This window comes from Protopterus annectens, chromosome 3.part1 (assembly GCF_019279795.1).
Source record: "Protopterus annectens isolate FY-2018-M chromosome 3.part1, PAN1.0, whole genome shotgun sequence".
In the NCBI taxonomy this organism is placed as follows: domain Eukaryota; kingdom Metazoa; phylum Chordata; order Ceratodontiformes; family Protopteridae; genus Protopterus; species Protopterus annectens.
Window position 1 is genome coordinate 597,337,841 of NC_056732.1, and position 18,449 is coordinate 597,356,289.

Genomic DNA, 18,449 nt, shown 5'->3' on the forward strand with positions numbered 1-18,449 from the left:
GGTCATATAACCTTGCTTACAATCTACAGTTTGGAAAAATCATTTATGATAGTTTGGTAATCCTAAAACTAAGGAAGAAGCTATCAGTTGTTTCAGTTTGCAGAAAGCTGATTCTGCTTCTGGTGTCCACTGTAATAAATCTTGTGCTGCCATCGGCTTTTTGAATATCAAGTTAGTCAGCAGAGCAGATTCCAAGGCATAGTTTGGAATCCAACTCTGACAAAAGTTAGTAGTACTCAGGAAGGACATCATTTCCTTCTTGGTAGTTGGTTTAGGTGCTTGTAATATTGCTGTTTTTCTGTCTTCATCTAATATTCTGCCTTCTTTGGATATTTCATATCCCAGGTATTTGACCTGTTTCTTCCAAAGTTGCAGTTAGTTGTGTCCTTGAGTGGCTAAAAATTGTAATAATGCTATGGTGTCCTCTCTGCATTCTTGCTGGGTGGGGGCTGCCAGCAGAATGTCGTCTACATAAAGTAAAATCTGACTGCCTTTCGGTGGGATAAATCCCGCCAGGTTACTTGCCATTTCTTGTGTGAATATTGTTGGACTTTCACAATATCCCTGTGGTAGTCTCGTATATGTATACCGTTTCCCCTGAAATGTAAATGCAAACCAATGTTGGCTGTCAGGGTGTATCAGTATTGAGAAAAATACATTGCTAATATCTACCACAGAAAAATACTTTTGTTGAGGTTTCAAATCATTCAATAAAGTGTGTGGATCTGGCACCGTAGGTGCCCTGGGTATAACTGCATCATTTACAGCTTATAAATCTTGGACCATATGCCATTCTCCATTTGCTTTCCTAACAGGAAATAAGGGTGTATTACATGGTGAATCAGGACATTCTATCAAGACTCCTTCCTTAAGTAAGGCTGCTATTATAGGTTTGATTCCTATTTCTGCATCCTTTCTTAAGGGATACTGTCTCTTTTGAGGTCTAAATGCTGATTTTGGTGTGATAGTAACTGGTCCTGCTGTACGAATAAGTCCTACATCTGATTTCCCTGTTGACCAGAGAGTCTCTGGTATGTCTCGTAAGGCTTTTTCCTCTTCCTCTAGTAAGAGTGCTACTCAGCTATCCTCACTTGCCTGTGAGTGTACAGCTGGGTGTGTCTGCATTATCCAATTTAATTTCTGCTTTTGTACTCCCTGTTCGGAAAGTTTTAACTCTGTCTGCTTTTCCCACCTTGTGACTTTTTCTCCTAGATCTGCCCACTTCAAATTTCTATTTTTAGTTAAACTTACATGTGGTAGTCGATTAGATTTGTAAAGTGCTAGGAATTCCTGGGGCAATGAACAGCTTACTACACTGTTTCTTTCTGTGTCCCAGTACAAATTTCATAATACTAATCTGTTAGCATGGTTTCTAAACAGTTCTTGCTCATATTCTTTATCAGGTCCTGGTCTGTTACAGTAATATAGAGTGAAATGCAACAAATGCTGTCTATCAGTGTCAAGGGAGGGGGATTTACTGATGGCTACATTCATTAGTTCCTCGGTTACTGTCCCTGGACCAGTCGTAACTAAGTCCTGGTTGTACCAATAAAATGTTTCACCCTCCGGTCGCACTACAAAAGTATCCATCTGTCGCTGTGCTTCCATACCCTGCATAGTTGGAACTACGGCTATGCCAAATATCTGCATTAGGTCTCTGCCCAAGAGATTCACTGGGCATTTTGCAGAAACAACGATTTTGCTTTTCTGGGTCATCCCTTAAACTGGGTCAGTTATCGCTATGTTGTGGGAGAGTGGCTCCCGATACAGCTGTCCATTAGCTGCTTTCACTAATATGTAGTCAAGTGATTCTGAATTTTCTGGTAGTTTGGAAGGATGTATCAGGGTCCGTGAAGCCCCTGAGTCATACAGGAATTTAACTTCCCTCCCCTCTACCAGAAGTGTAACTTCCAGTTTTGTGTCTGCTAGGTAGAGCTCTAGGCTCAATAATGCTAAGTCCAAAATTTCATTTTCTTCATTATCTGTGAATTCATGTACATCCTCTATTTTTTCTGTCACATCCTCTACCCCTTCTATCACGTTTGCACTTGTATTTTCTTGTTTATTCCTATTCAGAGATTCTTGACTATCATATAGTCATTCCTCACCCTCCTTGTCTTCTGTGGTTACCTTTTTATTTTGTCTGCAATCCCTCGCTAAATGTCCCTTTTTCCCGCATTTAAAACATTCACCCCTTTTCTTTCTCCCTTCAAAGTCCTCTGATCGTTTATCAGATTGTTTGTTTTCCTGGGTATTTTTCTTACCCTTCTTCCCAGTTTGTACTACAAAGACTTCTGATCCATCTTCTACTGCAAATACTTGAGTTTTATTTTTCTTTTTGCTATTAAAATGCCTTTTGGCATGTCTTGCATATTCAAGTAATGACTGTAATCTACTTGTACGATGATCTACCATGTGCTTTGTAATAAAGCTGCTAATGGGTGCAATACTGCCTTTTAAAAATGCATTCTTTAACTGTTGCTCATATGGGGAATCATGTGTTTGGTCTTCAGGTACCTGCATTCCACAATGGTTATTAAAACATTCTAATAATCTGGCATAATATCTATCAACAGTTTCTCTTTCTTGTTGTATGCATTGATTAATGCAAGTCCAATCAGCCCTAGGCTTCCATTTCTCAGAGATTCGGTCTGTCAGACCTTTCACTCTGTTGTCCAGTTCTGCATTACTATGTGGGAGTGGTCTAAGCTCTGCATCACAGGGATTCCAGTTGCCACTGATCATGTGCCAATCTAGACCTACAATTTGTCTAACTACTTTCTCTACTTCCTCTCCATTCAAATGGTAACTTAACCTCATGCCCTGTAAGTCTTCTAAGAATTTTCTAAAATTAACTTTTGGATGGGGAATACCCTCTGTGGCTTTCCGGATGTCTTCCGGTGTCCACGGTCTATATACTAGAAGAGTTGGATCCTGTCCTGCCTGTCCTGCCTGCAGATTTGGTACTTCTATGCGTGGACATATTTCTTCTTAACTCATGGCTTGTGAATTTTTATTCATTTCATATAATTCAATATCCCCTCTCAAGTTGCGTGTTCGAGACCTGGTCTCAATAGGATCTCTGACAAACGGTTTTGGTTTTTCAGGAACAGCTGGGCATAGCAGAGGTGGATCAGCTTGTCCACTCGCTTCATATTCTGGTAAGGGAAGCGGAGGGGGCGGAGGGCACAAAGTGTGAAAGTGCGAAAGCACACTGCAGTTTCAAAAAGCATCTTTTAATGTCATATGAAACTCAACTGTATATAAAATAGTGCATATAAAATGGAATAAAAAACGTGTTAACTTATTTAGTCTCTAATCAGCATTAAGCACACACATTAATACATATTTTTCCTGACATATATATATATATATATATATATATATATATATATATATATATATATATATATATTCCCATTTGGGGACTACAATAAGATGCTGTTGCAATTTGGTTCCATATCAGTCATGTTTCTCATCCTCACGATATTGGCTTAATTCTTCTTCTAAAACATCCCTATTATTTATTACTTTTTGGTGAGTTCCATACAGTTGTAGACTATTCTATAGATCTTTCTCAAATTTTTTTTTTATTCATAATATTTGTCAGTATGCCTCCTTTGTTGTAAGCCCTGAGTCTTCTGCTTAGGATTAAATAGTAATAACTTCAAAATGCAGTGCTCTCCATCCTCCCAGCCTTCAATAAGGTCGTCATCTTTTCCATAGTACAGTAAATTCTTTTTCATAACCTAAAGTGTCCTTAATCTATTTTTGTATCTCATCTATCATTGTTTGGTCTGCGGATATTGGTAAATTCCATGTGGTTTAAATCACAATTTGTGCAATCATCAATACTGACAATATTTATTCTACAAGCTAGTGTGTTTCTTCACACAGAACCATTTTGAAAACTCCATCACCTTTCTTCATTGTAACTGCTAATTTTTTTTATTGATACTGTTTTCTGTATGTTTTCTCACTTTTTTGTTGTGTCTTTTGGGTTTGCCTGGTTAGGGGTCGCCACAGAGGAACTCCGGTCCGCTAATGATTTGCAGTAGATTTTTACGTGCCGAGTTGCCAGCCCTGATGCACAACCTTCAATGAAAGTATGCCCATTCATGCATGTCTCCACACAGAAGATGCTTTAGCTGAGAATCGAATGGGACAATGTCTTACTATGAGGCGACAACACTACCGCAGCACCACCACAGTCCCAAATAACTGAGGCATATGCTTTCTTTGATTTCCTTTGTACATCCTTTCTTCAGTGTCTCTAACTATATTATGATCATTTTCCTTTGATTACACTGCAGTCATAAAGTTTATATCAAGAGATTTGACACCTTAAAAACTATTTCTAGTGCTGGTCTATTTTTGTGCGAACAATATGCAGTTCCCAGTCTCTCTCCCTTTTCTTCAGATCATATAGGTTGTGAGTGACCTTCATATTTTGCTTTATGTCATGGCTCCCCTTACCAACTTGCCCTATGACTATGTTCCTGCCCACACTGTCCAACTTTCCTAGGTACCTCCATAGTTCTTATCAGACTTTCCTGGTCATGTGTCTTCAAAGGTTGGGACCCAGACTCCACAGGGAGAAGACCTTTTTTAGAAATCCTTGTGACTGGGAGTGAGAAACCAAAAGGAAGCCAAAAACCAGATGCATTGATTAATAATTCTGTATCTGTGGCCTATGAGTCATAATTCATATTAACACAAGCAATATGCAATGACATCAGCATGTCTGTCATTCTTCCTTAAATAATAACTGATCGGTAAGGTTCCATGGTTTTACAGAGTTTTATCTGAAGGTTCTGATGAAGTCCAACTTATTGATGTGGATGAAAGCACATAACCTTTAATAAAGCGTGACTGATTATATCCTGTTTTGAATGTCTTCTGGATTTTTGAGACAGCTTTTGTTGTTTATTAGTGCCTATTGCCTCAGTATTGCAATCTCTGTCTTCTATTTTATTGTTTTTATTTTTTTTTTATCTGATCATATTGCAATCTCTTTTTTCTTACCTTTAGCCCTTATTAAGTGAACTGTTTATAGAGGATTTCATGTTATTCACCAGATATTGTCTGCTGAATCTGTTACTTCTTATTTTTGTGTAACAATTGCTGTAGTGAATTCTGTAATGCCCTTTCATCAAGGTTTTCATCAAGGTTTTCATCTTTCCATTAATAACTGGATGATCTCCATCCAAATTTCACCCAAACAATAGTATCAGAATAGGTGCATGGTCAGAATTATGCATATTTCTTATCCCACACTTTGTACAAGGAACTCCTCTAAGTACTTACAAGAACATAACAGCTATGGCACAAAAGGTCCCCCACAAGAAGAGGCAAACAGAGGGTTAGTTGTACATAGATGAACAAACCACACTTGGGGCTGCCAGAATGACAGCCTGTCAAGATGCCTATCTCCTATTTAATTTTTGTTTTTCCTGATGTTTGATCATTTTGCAGTTTGATGTAAAATGATCACTTTGTTTATGTTCATGCTTATTAGGATTTGCAGCTTGTTAATACAAACACACATGCACACACACACACACACACACACACACACACACACACACACACACACACACACATACACGTGCAAACATACATATATCTGTATCACTGTACATGCATCTGTCCAAGTTGCATCTGACTACTACAGTGACCCTATGAATCACTAGCCAGAAGGGAATTAAAATACATTGCCAAGTCTTATTCCATATCAGACAGACAGACACACACACACACACACACACACACACACACACACACACACACACACACACACACACACACACACACACACACAAATACCAGGAAAAAAAAAACATGTAAACAGGGGCTACATGCTGACTTTCCATAAAAAAATGGCAAAGCTCCTGTTGTGAGTTGACAATACTATGCACTGTGCCACTAAAATATGCATTAGAAAAAGAAAAAAAAAACAGATCCTTGTAGTGAGGGACAACATTTTTCCAATCTGAGGGAGTAGGATCGCTCCCAACCTTGAGGAAAAACTATAATACACAGGGAAAATGGGTACTTGTTGAGCTGGGCTTCTTTAAAACCAAGAAAATAGAACCACAAACTGTAGGCACTCTCAGCGGAAACTTCAGAGTAATCAAGCACTTGTAACTTGTTTAGAAATCAATACTTCTTTATTGAAAAATAAGAAATTTTAAATATCTGAGCACAGTTGTTATTTATTGTGTGTGTGTGTGTGTGTGTGTGTGTGTGTGTGTGTGTGTGTGTGTGTGTGTGTGTGTGTGTGGTTCCCCTTTATAATCTTGACATAATTGAAATCTTGAATTTCAGTATCCCAAGACCATAAAGGCGAAACTTCAAAATAGCGAAGGTGTATAAGTGCGAATCCGAATAGCTCGAATCTGCGCTTATGCATTTACGCTACATTATGTGAAGTGTTTGGCTGGGATGGTGTCCAGAATTTAAGGTGAGTGAGTGCATGTTAGTGTTTTTATAAGTTGTACATGTGGGTTAGGGTAGGTGAGGTGGAAGTATGAGTGTGAGTGCTGGATATGTTGGTGTTTGTGTATGTGAGATCTGTATGTGTGTGTGTGTGTGTGTGTGTGTGTGTGTGTGTGTGTGTGTGTGTGTGTGTGTGTGTGTGTGTGTGTGTGTGTGTGTGTGTGTGTGTGTGTGAGACTACAGAATGTCTGGGTGTGAGGTTTTTTTTTTTTTCTGTTTGTGTGCGATCTTGAAGTTGGTATATATAAGTAAGGGGTTGTGGGTGCTTGCCTCCCCCACATGGGGGGTGCAGGGGGGCTTGCCCCCCTGCTTACATGTATTATAGGGTTGTATAGTTTGTGTGGTGTGGGTAGAATGGTGTGTGTGTGTGTTGTGTGGTGTATGGTGAATGTATGTTCGTGATTGTGTGTTTTGTGCTTTTGGGTTTCGGGACTGTGAATCGTTCGCCTTTATAGTTTCAAGACACTGAAATTTGAGATTTCAGTATTTTGAGATTATAAATGAGTACCATACATATATATATATATATATATATATATATATATATATATATATATATATAAACACACACACACACACACACACACACACACACACACACACACACACACACACACACACACACAGACATGCACTCACACACACAATCCTACTCATACAATGCTTGTGTGTGAGAGAGATTCTGAAAATATATTGTATTCTCGCTCCTGACAAGAATTCACACATCCACCTTTAATGAAAAAAATGCATAATTCAGCTTGGGGGACTGCAACTTTCAAATGTCCATAAAAAACCTGCCCTGGGGTTCATGAAGCTCAGCGCAAGGCTGGTGGTAGGCTTGCGTCGACAGTGTGGCGTGAAGATGGTGCAGTAGCGCCAAATGCATATTAATGAAGGCGCACTGCCGCCACTGCCACGTGCATAGGAAAGGAGCGCAAGTGCATAGGGCATGTCGAAGTGCCGCACGGAGGCATGGAAATGCCAGCTGTCGACGTGCAACCTAAAATGCTTGCATATAATAACTTGCAAGATAGTAATCACATCTGTCAGTGTCCGTGGATACTGAAACGTATGTAAAGCATGCAAGATAATTCCTGCGAACACAAAATGAAGAAGCAAACACAAATGCACGGTAGGGAATAACGGGTCCCTATCCCGCGAACAAATGACATGGAAAACCATGTGCCCGTAGTCCAACGTAGTGTAGATAGCTATACCAAGTGGAAGTGAAACGCATCATATGTTAGCGTGCCACCAATAGGTACGTCCAGCCCAATGGTTAGGGTCACCAGCTGACCCATATTGTGAGGGAGGGTACACAGATGGGCAGATGTGTCCATAACAAAATACACGATAAATGTACATATCTAGCGATTGTATGACCGAATCATATCCCACAAGGCATGTAATAGTCACATACAAAAGGTATGTCTGTATTTCACATACCAAATGTGACAGGAAATAGAATAAGCATGTAAACGAAACAGAAGGAGCATATAAACTGCTACAACAATAAGGCAACATGTAGGCTGAAAGGAACAGTATTATCCGTAATGTTGACTGTGGGTACGTGTTGTCCAGTACATTCAGATATGTGTCCACAATATATCCCATTCTGGACATAGGAAAAGGTGGCATCCTACCAATGATTAGAACAGTCTGCCAAAATCCGCACATCAGCAGTACAAGCCGAACTTGTCAGGATGTGTCACAGTTGAACAGGTATTACCCGGGTATACCAACCATGAAATGAAAGTTAAGTATGGGCGTGTACTTATGTGCGTGAGGTATAGCATGTGGAAAGCAAACATGGCAGGGTAGTCCACACAACCATACAGGTACCTGACATATGTAGGGTATGCAATGTGTTACTCTGGCCGTGTCATGGGCCAACAACCAAAGCAGTGATGTATGGAGTGTCAGGAATATGTGTGTGTGGGGGGGTGGGTAATGGTACAATCCTCCAAGGCGATACTGTGTCGTATGCAGAATAGGTGAACCGGAGGTGTATGAGGGAGCAGCGGGTGAAGCAGAAAGAAACACAAAAACATGTATAAACATCTGCAATACAACCAGACAGGCCATACTGTAGAACACAATCTCACAAATATATGAATATTAAAATGGGCGATACAAATGTATAGACATGTCACCAGCACATACCCACAGATTGGTCCTGATGGAACTGGCCATATCGAATGCAACACACCTGGATGCATAATGGACTACCCAGCATTCCCTCCACAGCACACAACCCGCTCCCATACCTGAACGTCCACCAAATACAGCCATACTTGGCCTACTGGTTTGGTGCAGCCACATCTACACATAGTGACCACTACGCATATGTAGTAGGTAGTGTCACCCTAGGCAGTTTCAGGATTGCAAACTATGTATCCCTTGCATGTAAAACCCCCAGCACATTTTCATAACGCTAGAAGAATGTTCGGTATTTGTCTTGTTTCGGTCTTGTTCAATTTTTGGGATATCCCTCATGGGATAAGTAACTTGTGTAAACATTAGAATGGAAGACACGAAGTCCAGTCCTGTAGATATCTGGACACAAGTTTGAATGTGCAGTAGTGGTGCATGAGACTGTCCAGCCCTAGATGGTCATGCATAACCTACTACCCAGGATCAAATACCTGCCCGTGACGCATGTGTCCCGACATGAATAAGCGAGAGAATATATTGCACACATTCGCATAGTGGCACATGGTATAAGGGTGATGAAGACACTGACATAAACAAGATACCCCCTGATCCACTGTGTGAGGGACAATTAATGTGTGTGTAGGTGTGACCTGACAACAATGATACAATGCCAAATGTCCTGTGATCGTAGGAAATAACTATGTACCATACTGCATGTAACAGTTGCCTAAAGCGGTTACGTCAGGATAGAATAAACGTAATTCATACAAGAAACAGTCAAACAACAAAAGTGCCAGAGGTATAAGGCTCACAGCTAGGAAACAAATGAATGTTCTAAACCTGCACTGACCGTTGCTATGTGTTGGCCCAGACAATCTGGTGTCCGCAGTAGGGTTACCATCTGTCCCGCTTTGCGAGGGACAGTCCCTCTTTGGACAGTTGTGTTCTGACAAAATACATTACACATGGCAAATGTCCTGGGATTGTAGGACATAATTATGTCCCATATGTTATGTAATAGTTGCAGAAAATAATTATTGCAGTATCTACAATACCTAAATGTTACAAGAAACAGAATAAGCAACTAAACCGCGACAACAATAGGCTTTTATGTAGGCAAATAAGTAAAGTTCTATCTGTTGTACTGACCGTGGGTATGTGTTGGCTTGTAAAATCTGATGTGTGTTCCAAAAATGTCCCATCTTGGCCATTTGAAAAGGCGGCAACCCTAGTCCCCAGAATACATCCCAACCTGTACATATAACAATGTCAACGATACCAATGGTCAGAGCATTCGCACAATAACTGGCCAGCCCCTTAACCACTCACAAAGCCAGTGACCTTTGGGGGAAAGGTGTTGAATGAGAATGACTACTTACAACAATGAAGAGTAATAGACGCATTTAACTGCAGAAGATTAGTAGTATTACGAATCTGTCAACACCTTCCAAGTTAATAGTACTAATATGGTAGAAGTGTCCGTGATTGTCCCTAAGTTGTCATAGCGTTGTCCCTGTCACTGTAGAAATGAGTCCCCGAGTATCAGAGAGGTCCGTACACAGATGTACACCAACCGACTGTCACATCTGTTGACAGGACTATTGCATACCTGTAGTGAATTTATAACAGATGTCCAGAATAATATTAATTGTATCCATAAATGAATGAAATAGTCAAATGGGAAGGGAAACACGTGGAAACCACCCCCCAACCTGCATTATGTAGTGGAACCACTCCCCGCCCTAAATTATGTAGCGCCGACCCAATAATGTGGTCAGAGGTGCCCAAACACCTGCGTCTGTAAACACAAGTAGAATGTTAAACTCTGGACTAACTCTGTCCATGTGCTACATCTGATCTTTGAACAGCGCCAGGGCAGTTCTAGTCACCAGTTAGCCGAGCATAAACCCGGACCAGCACATGAACACACGCATATGTGCGAGGATTATAAGCATAGGAGTTATGAATATCTTTGGAGAGAGTAGACTTGCAGCACGGGTCCAGAGCAGTAGGAAACAGGGAATGTCCTAATTGTAGTACTGTGGTTTTCCCAGCAGAAGAATAGATGCCTGCAGTGTAAGGGAAGCGGTGAGGCATATGTCAGAGTAGCTATGAACCATGGGTATACATATAAATGAGCCAGAACACCAATAGTGTAGTGGTTACAGTATCCGCCCAACGTAAAGGCATTCCCAGTTCAAGTACAACTATAGCACATATTAGTTGTGTAATGAATGCCTCTGTGCTGTAAAGCCAACATTTATACATGTAAAGGTGACTGCGTTCGCATGGGTCCGTTAACCGGATTCCATCAAAGCGGTACTGTCATAAGGAATAAGGCACATGTAATCCCAAAGAAGTGCCTGTAAACATATGTAACTCAGAATAAGTAGATGCAAGTGGGCCTGCGCGGGTGTACGCAGCTATTAGCATAGCAAATGTATGTTGTCTTGTACAGCTGTAACTTTTATATATATATATATATATATATATATATATATATATAGATAGATAGATGTGTGTATAGATAAATATCCACAGACATAACAGAAATATGCAATTATATATCTACATATTTATCTATATATACACATATATAAATATATATATATATATATATATATATATATATATATATATATATATATATATATATATATATATATATATATATATATATATATATATATATATACATATCCAACGGTTCCTGGAGTTCATAAATTCAAATGCCATGGAACAGCTAGTCACTGTTCCCACGAGAGGAGAAAATATACTAGATCTCATTGTCACAAACATGGGGACAAAATGCTCCACACCGGAAGTATATCCCTCATTGGTGAGATCTGATCATAAACTAATCTCACTGGAAATCCACATCCGCCCCACCCCAAGCAAAAAGACCATAGTGAAGAACTTCTCTAAAGCAAACTTCACACTACTCAAGACTGGTGTGGTATCCTTCAAGGCCCCTGAGCCAGAGGAAACCACAACCCAAGCTGCGGAAGCCCTTACAAATGCCTTCTATGAACACCTCCAGGACTGCATGGATCAGGCAATCCCAAATAAAACCAAGACTCTTTCCACAAAGGGCAAACGTCCAGTCTGGTGGACCCCAGCCATTAACAAACTTTACAATAAGAGGAGAAAGCTATTACATGATAGAACAAAATCCATAAAAGGGAAGTCACCCTGATCATTATTAGTAAAAAATACGAGCACTCATAAAATCAACTAAGGCCAATTTTGAGAGAAAAATTGCCATGGATTCAAAGGACAATCATAAGGCCTTTTTCAGCTATGTTAGGAACCTGGGTGGAAACTCCCAGATATGCTCAGAATTAGTCCAAAATGATACAAAAATCACTGAACCCACAGACATTGCCAACATACTGGCAGACAGGTTCAGTGCAAACTTCACCCCTCTCCCCTAAAGGAGAGATAACTATCCCAGCCGAGTGTAGCCTCCTGGACATCTCAAATGCGCAGGTGAAAGCTGCTCTCTAAAGCTAAAAACACAGCATCAATGGGACCGGATGGTGTCCCCGGCTGTGTGCTACACGAGCTAAATGAGGAATTAAACCCGCACATAAGGCAGCTGTTTAATCTCAGCCTTACCACAGGATATGTGCCCAAGGAGTGGCGACGGCAACTGTGGTCCCACTCCACAAAGGCGGTGCCTCTACGGACCCTGGTAATTACGCCCCATAAGCTTAACAAGTCTAGTCTGCAAAGCTATGGAGAGGATCATAATGGAGCTCATAAACAAAGATATAGGGACTTGCAGACATTGGACCCGACCCAGTTTGGCTTTGTCAAGGGAAGATCATGCCTTTTGAACTTGGTTGACTTCTTGAAACAGTCACCAAGGCCATTGATGAGGGAAAGGCAGTCCATACAGCCTACCTTGACCTTGCAAAGGCTTTCGACACAATACCCCACTCGGTATTGTAGAAAAACTTACCAGCTTAAATGTAAACCCATATGTCACAAGATGGGTTGCAAACTGGCTTAAGGACAGAACCCACAGGGTTAGAGTTGCTGGCGCTGTGTCAGACTCCAAGCCGGTCACAAGTGGTGTCCCACAGGGCTCGGTCCTTGGCCCCTATTGTTTGGCATCTACTTCTCAGAAGTACAGGCCAACATGGGAGGACTTTGGCTGACAAAGTTTGCAGACGACTGCAAACTGGGCCATAGTGGAAAGTGCATCGGACACAGATATCCTTCAGAAGGGACTCACGGAAACAGATAGCTGGTGCCAGAGCCATGGCCTGAAGTTAAACGCCAAAAATGTATAGTCATACCTTCGGGAAAAACAAGGTAACCCCAAGCTACCATATAGGTGGCAATCCACTAAGCACAGAAGAGGTTATCAGGGACCTGGGGACCCAGGTTGACAGTGGCCTTTCTTTTGACACTCACTTTGCTAAAGTGGTTAGAAAGACCTTCTACATTGCCCACCTGATCATGAAGGGATTCACATCCAGATCTAGTGAGGTCATTGTTCCCCTGTACTTTTCACTTATCAGACCAATGATCGAGTACAATGCCCCATTCGGGATGTATCTCACCCGACATCTGCAGCAATTGGAGAGACCCCAAAAGTTCCTCACCAAAAGGATAAAGGGACTCCAAAATCTGTCATATGCTGCCAGATTGAAGAAACTCCAGCTCTATTCAGTCGCATACCGTCTGCTCAGAGGTGACATGTGCCTGACATACAAGGCCATGTCCAACCCGGAATTAATGGACATGCTCCACCTCAAAAAATCCAAATCCACCAAAACCACTAGAGCAAGCGACTTAAACCATAGCATGGATATAAATAGGACGTGCTGGAGGGATAGATTTATCACTCAGAGACTCCCTATGCTGTGGAATAAAATCCCGGTCCATGTGAGGCAGAGCACCTCGCTGACTCTGTTCAAGAGAAATCTAGACCTGTGGATGGGAGATCGTAGGTTTACCCCAGGAATCAACTCTGTGTCACTGCTGGACAGAGGCACAACAAACTAATGGGCACAGTATTTTTTCATATAAGGGGTGGCGTAAGCCACAATAATTTGGGCTAGGCTTATAAATGCCTTAGGGCAGATAGCCTAGTATAAACCTATGAACCTATGAACCTATAGATATATATAGATATGTAAGGAATGCCGAAAGAGGAAAGCAAACATAAGGGTTGTGAAGGGAATCCAGAGCAAGTAAGGAATTATGAAGTGCTCGCAGCGTATGTCACATAAAACTGCACAAGTGTGAGTAGAGCACAGCACTTCACACCAAAGGCAGGGCTATACCAGTGGCCATAACATCGTTGAAGTGCTACGTCAACATTGTAAACAGACGGAATATAGTACATGTTGCGACCACCTACACTTGTAACCCGCAAATCGTTCGTAATCCATAACACCAGGAAAGGCACGTATGTGCAAATATGAATGGATGGTGAGCCTGTGAATACACGAGGCGGTACAAAATGTGTGTAGGGCCCCAACGCTCATGAGAGGGCAGTGTGTAAAGGTGTGTCATGGCTGCGATATCAGGTGTATAATGGCTGTTATGCGTGGAAACTCAACACGGGTTTGCAGGAGAAACTATGGATATGCGATTATGGACATAGGTGTGCTAGGGTATGTTGCGCTGGGTGCAATGGAGCGGCTTGTGGAGGTCATCTAGTATGTAGGTGTGATTCCCAGATAGAGCATCATTTGCATGGAGACATGCATGAATGGGCGTATCGTTGTCGGATGTTGTGCATCAGGTCTGGCAGACCGGGACGTAAATCCTATACGCCACCCATGAGCGGAACGGAGTTCTGCTGTGACAACCCCAAACCGGGAAAAGCAGAAAGACACAACTACATGAAGACAACAAAATGTTGACGTACAGTCACAGTAACACAAACACACATCCTATCAACAGTAATAATATAAATGTGCACAGAAACAAACACAGTAGCAGGAATAATAGGCTGCACATACGAGTAATAGGTTGAATGACACTGTATCACATTCCAGTTAGCAGTGGCACACCAGACATGAAAAACATGTGATATCTGTCTGCTGCATAACGTGCAATATACTGAGCACAAGTTCACCGGAGTGAAGTGTCGGTGTCAGAATGACTAAGGCAATAGTATGCTGTTGAAGCAGGGATAAAACCAATGCGCATGTATAGGTTAACGGACACACAGATGTATATATAGATAAAAACGTATATATACATATATCTATATTAATTTACATACACATATATATTCATACGGATATATAAATATATATATATATATATATATATATATATATATATATATATATACGCACACACACACACACACAAGGATATACTACGGATATATATATATATATATATATATATATATATATATATATATATACACAAACAACAGGTAGTGATATATACACATACACACAAAACAAAATATATATGTCAGTGTAGATATACACATGTACATAAATAGGTTACTTCACAGCAATTAGGGGTAACATATTTGCAGCCCGGGCATATGTGACTGGGAGGTACAATAAATAAAGGTTGTACCCCCCACATCGCCCAGCTAGGCCGGACAGACATACAGACAGGCAATACAGATCAATACACTGCCGCTGTCCAAAACACCGGTAGGAAAGAACCAGTGGGAGAGTTCTGCAAGGTCTACACTTTAAACATGGATAACGGTGTCCCTTGCAGGACCCCAAAAATTCAGGGTACATGTGAATCTGCTGACATTATTACGAGCAGGATGTAGGTGTACATGGAACAGTAGGTTGTGCAAGTGTGATAATACATGGGTTGACAAAATGTGTGACATGTGTCCCGAGACAGGGAGAGTGGGCAATGTGTAGGGGTGTGCTCATACCACAGCTGCGCTCGCAGTAAGTATTTGTCACGACTGCTGCAGAAGGGTGCCAGGTAGGTGGACCATGGGTATGCATTAATGGGCTTAAGTGTGCAGGTGCTGGTTGGCAGAGATGTAGTAGGCCCGCCCAGTGGAAGTCATTAATATTCTTATGTGGACATAGCATACGACTACACCTCCCAAACCTGAAGAGCACATCTACCGGATAGTCTGTAAACCATTGGGGGAATACATAGAGACCTAAACAGTGCCGTGTACCCGATTAGCATGGACGTCCATAGTTATGTATCAGAATGTAACAAAGTCCAATGAAACACTGCCAGAACTAGTGATATTAGGTGAACAGGTGGCAAAATACAGGTAATGACAGATGACAACATGTATGAGTCATAAGCAGCATGTACCTCGACAAACGTGAATGAATACATATGCTCTGTGACTGTGAATGTGTCTGGTTAATAGAACCAGTCATCTAAATGTGTCCCACAGGGTGTTATGCATTGTTCCTGATACAGTGTACATTCACACCCATTAGTATGTGAGTTCTGCTACTGACGGAAAGTGCATAATTTGCTGACCACCTCGGGTAGATGATAGCATAAAAGAAGAGGTTCAACACCCGTATGCCTGCGAGGGACACACCCATCTGGGCAGTTGTGTCCTGCAAAATGACAGTTATGGCATATGGCCTGTGAATTTGGGAATGGAGGATATATAGTGTGTGTAGTGGTGTCAGACATCAATTTGTTGTATCAGTAACAACTACATGTAATAGGAAACAGTATTATCAATTATAATGCCAGATGAATAACCTTAACTTATGCAAACCGTGGAAGTCGTCTTACTGGCTGTAGGTATGTGTTGCCTTGACACATGTGATAGCTCTACATATAGGGTCTATAGGGCCGCCACCAGTCTGAATGGCCAAAGTGGAACCTGCTCTGTAGAACTGTCAGATGTACCAGAGCAGAACATACATACAGCCATGCATAGTACAGAAATATACATATCGGAACAAATCAAAGCATAGTCTAGCAGCAGTATAGTTGCTTATGCTACTACATATGACATATCGACGTGTCAGGTATACAAGACCAGTAACAAGCAATCAGTACAGACACCTACAGCATGAGAAGGTCCCCTAATCAGAACAGTTGCAATGGCTAGAGTATTGTCCATACCACTCACCTGTCCCTGAATGTCAGGTACGTCCCTGAGTTTGACTGAAAGTCTAACTCTGTCCTTCTTAATCCCTCCTAAAATTAGTGGCTGTTGAAGGAAAGGTGGTGAATTACACTTACTGACTAATGACAATAAGTAAGAGTTATAAACAGCTGTTACTTCAGAATATGTGTATTAAGTCAAATGCTCTGATTATGTCAATGTGTCAAGTTAATAGCACTACTTTTGTAAAAGTGTCCCTGATTTTTCTTGACCTGTCCCTGATTCTGCTGAAATGTGTCCCCGATTGGTGGAAAGTTCTGGTATTGTCACATGAGATGTGTGATGAGGGACTGTCCCATGCAAAGTGGGAAAGGTGTCACTCCTACAGTCTCCCGTCGTGCAATCTGAAAGGTGGTCAACGTGCAGTAGGTATGCGGTAGCATGACTCGGCAGACAGCTGCATTAACAAACTCAAGTCACATGTCAGCATTGCAGAGTATCAGTTCCCATGTATCAGGCAGATGGGAGCAGATCGTATGAGGAACACACATATAATATGATTACGTCACTAGACAGGCCGCCGAGTCCATACAGTCGAATGCCTGCCTTCGCAAAATGGTTACACATACCCGATACTGTAGTCATGTAGTCCGATGTAATACGTATCACAAGGCTTCGCACACACCCAGCGTGAGTGACAAATGTAAGAGGAAATGTCGGAGAGCGAGCGGCTGTAAGCGTGTTTGTCTACCAGTATGCCAGTAGTGCACTGTCAAAGAAATGTGGAGTCTAAACATGTATAAGGTGCTGTGACCAGAGGTCAGCAGTGCTTAACACTGTGCAAACCCACGCACAACAGCTCCCACCTGCTGGACTGTGCCTTACCCGGTCTGTATCCAAAGGCGTCGGCCTGTCCGCAAACAAAGAACCGCCCTATACACGTGATGGTAGAAGTACCCTGCGCACATAGCTCATGTGAATTAACAATAGACCATGGCATATGTACAGACAATAGACCACACATACACCATACAGCGCAGACATCCAACAATATAGCAATGTACTGGCAGATATGTCCGGACCACTGGTGTATGCATGCCTGGCCGTCCTGTGTTTCAGTGTGTGAGCATGCCCAGTATGACTGTTACTCATGTTGTCAACCGACAATACCGTCATACCGTCATGTGTGTGAGCATGCAAAGTATGGTCAACTGTATTGCATGTATCACATGTCCAGATAGTTAGTACTGTGTTGCTGACCCCTCCATTCTACACAGACAGTTGTCATGCTGTCTCTGCAGGGTAGCTAATGGTCATGTGGCATTGACAGTTGCTACATGTCTGCATAGCGTGGGGGGGCATGCAACCACAACCACAGTCCTACACAGCACCGTGGGTGGTGCACATGACTCTCACATGTGTAGGTGTGACGGGGGGCACAGCCAAAGGTTGTACACATCTGCCGCTACTGTACTGGTATGCCGGGTACTCCATGTCAGTGTGTGGACCTACCTAAATTGCTGGTTGGAGGGATACCAGGGTATGTCAGTTCCCAGCTTTAATTATCAGCACAGTGGTGTTGGACGTCCTAGCTTACACAACCTACATCAAACTGCCTGGCCTGCTGTCATCTGTGTGTGTCTTAGGGGGTTGGGGTCATTCATTGGGCATATCCATAGGCCATCGTATATCATTTGTCTGTATTGGTCCACATCTGTCCAGCTGCATGGAATGTGTGTGGGCTGTATGGACA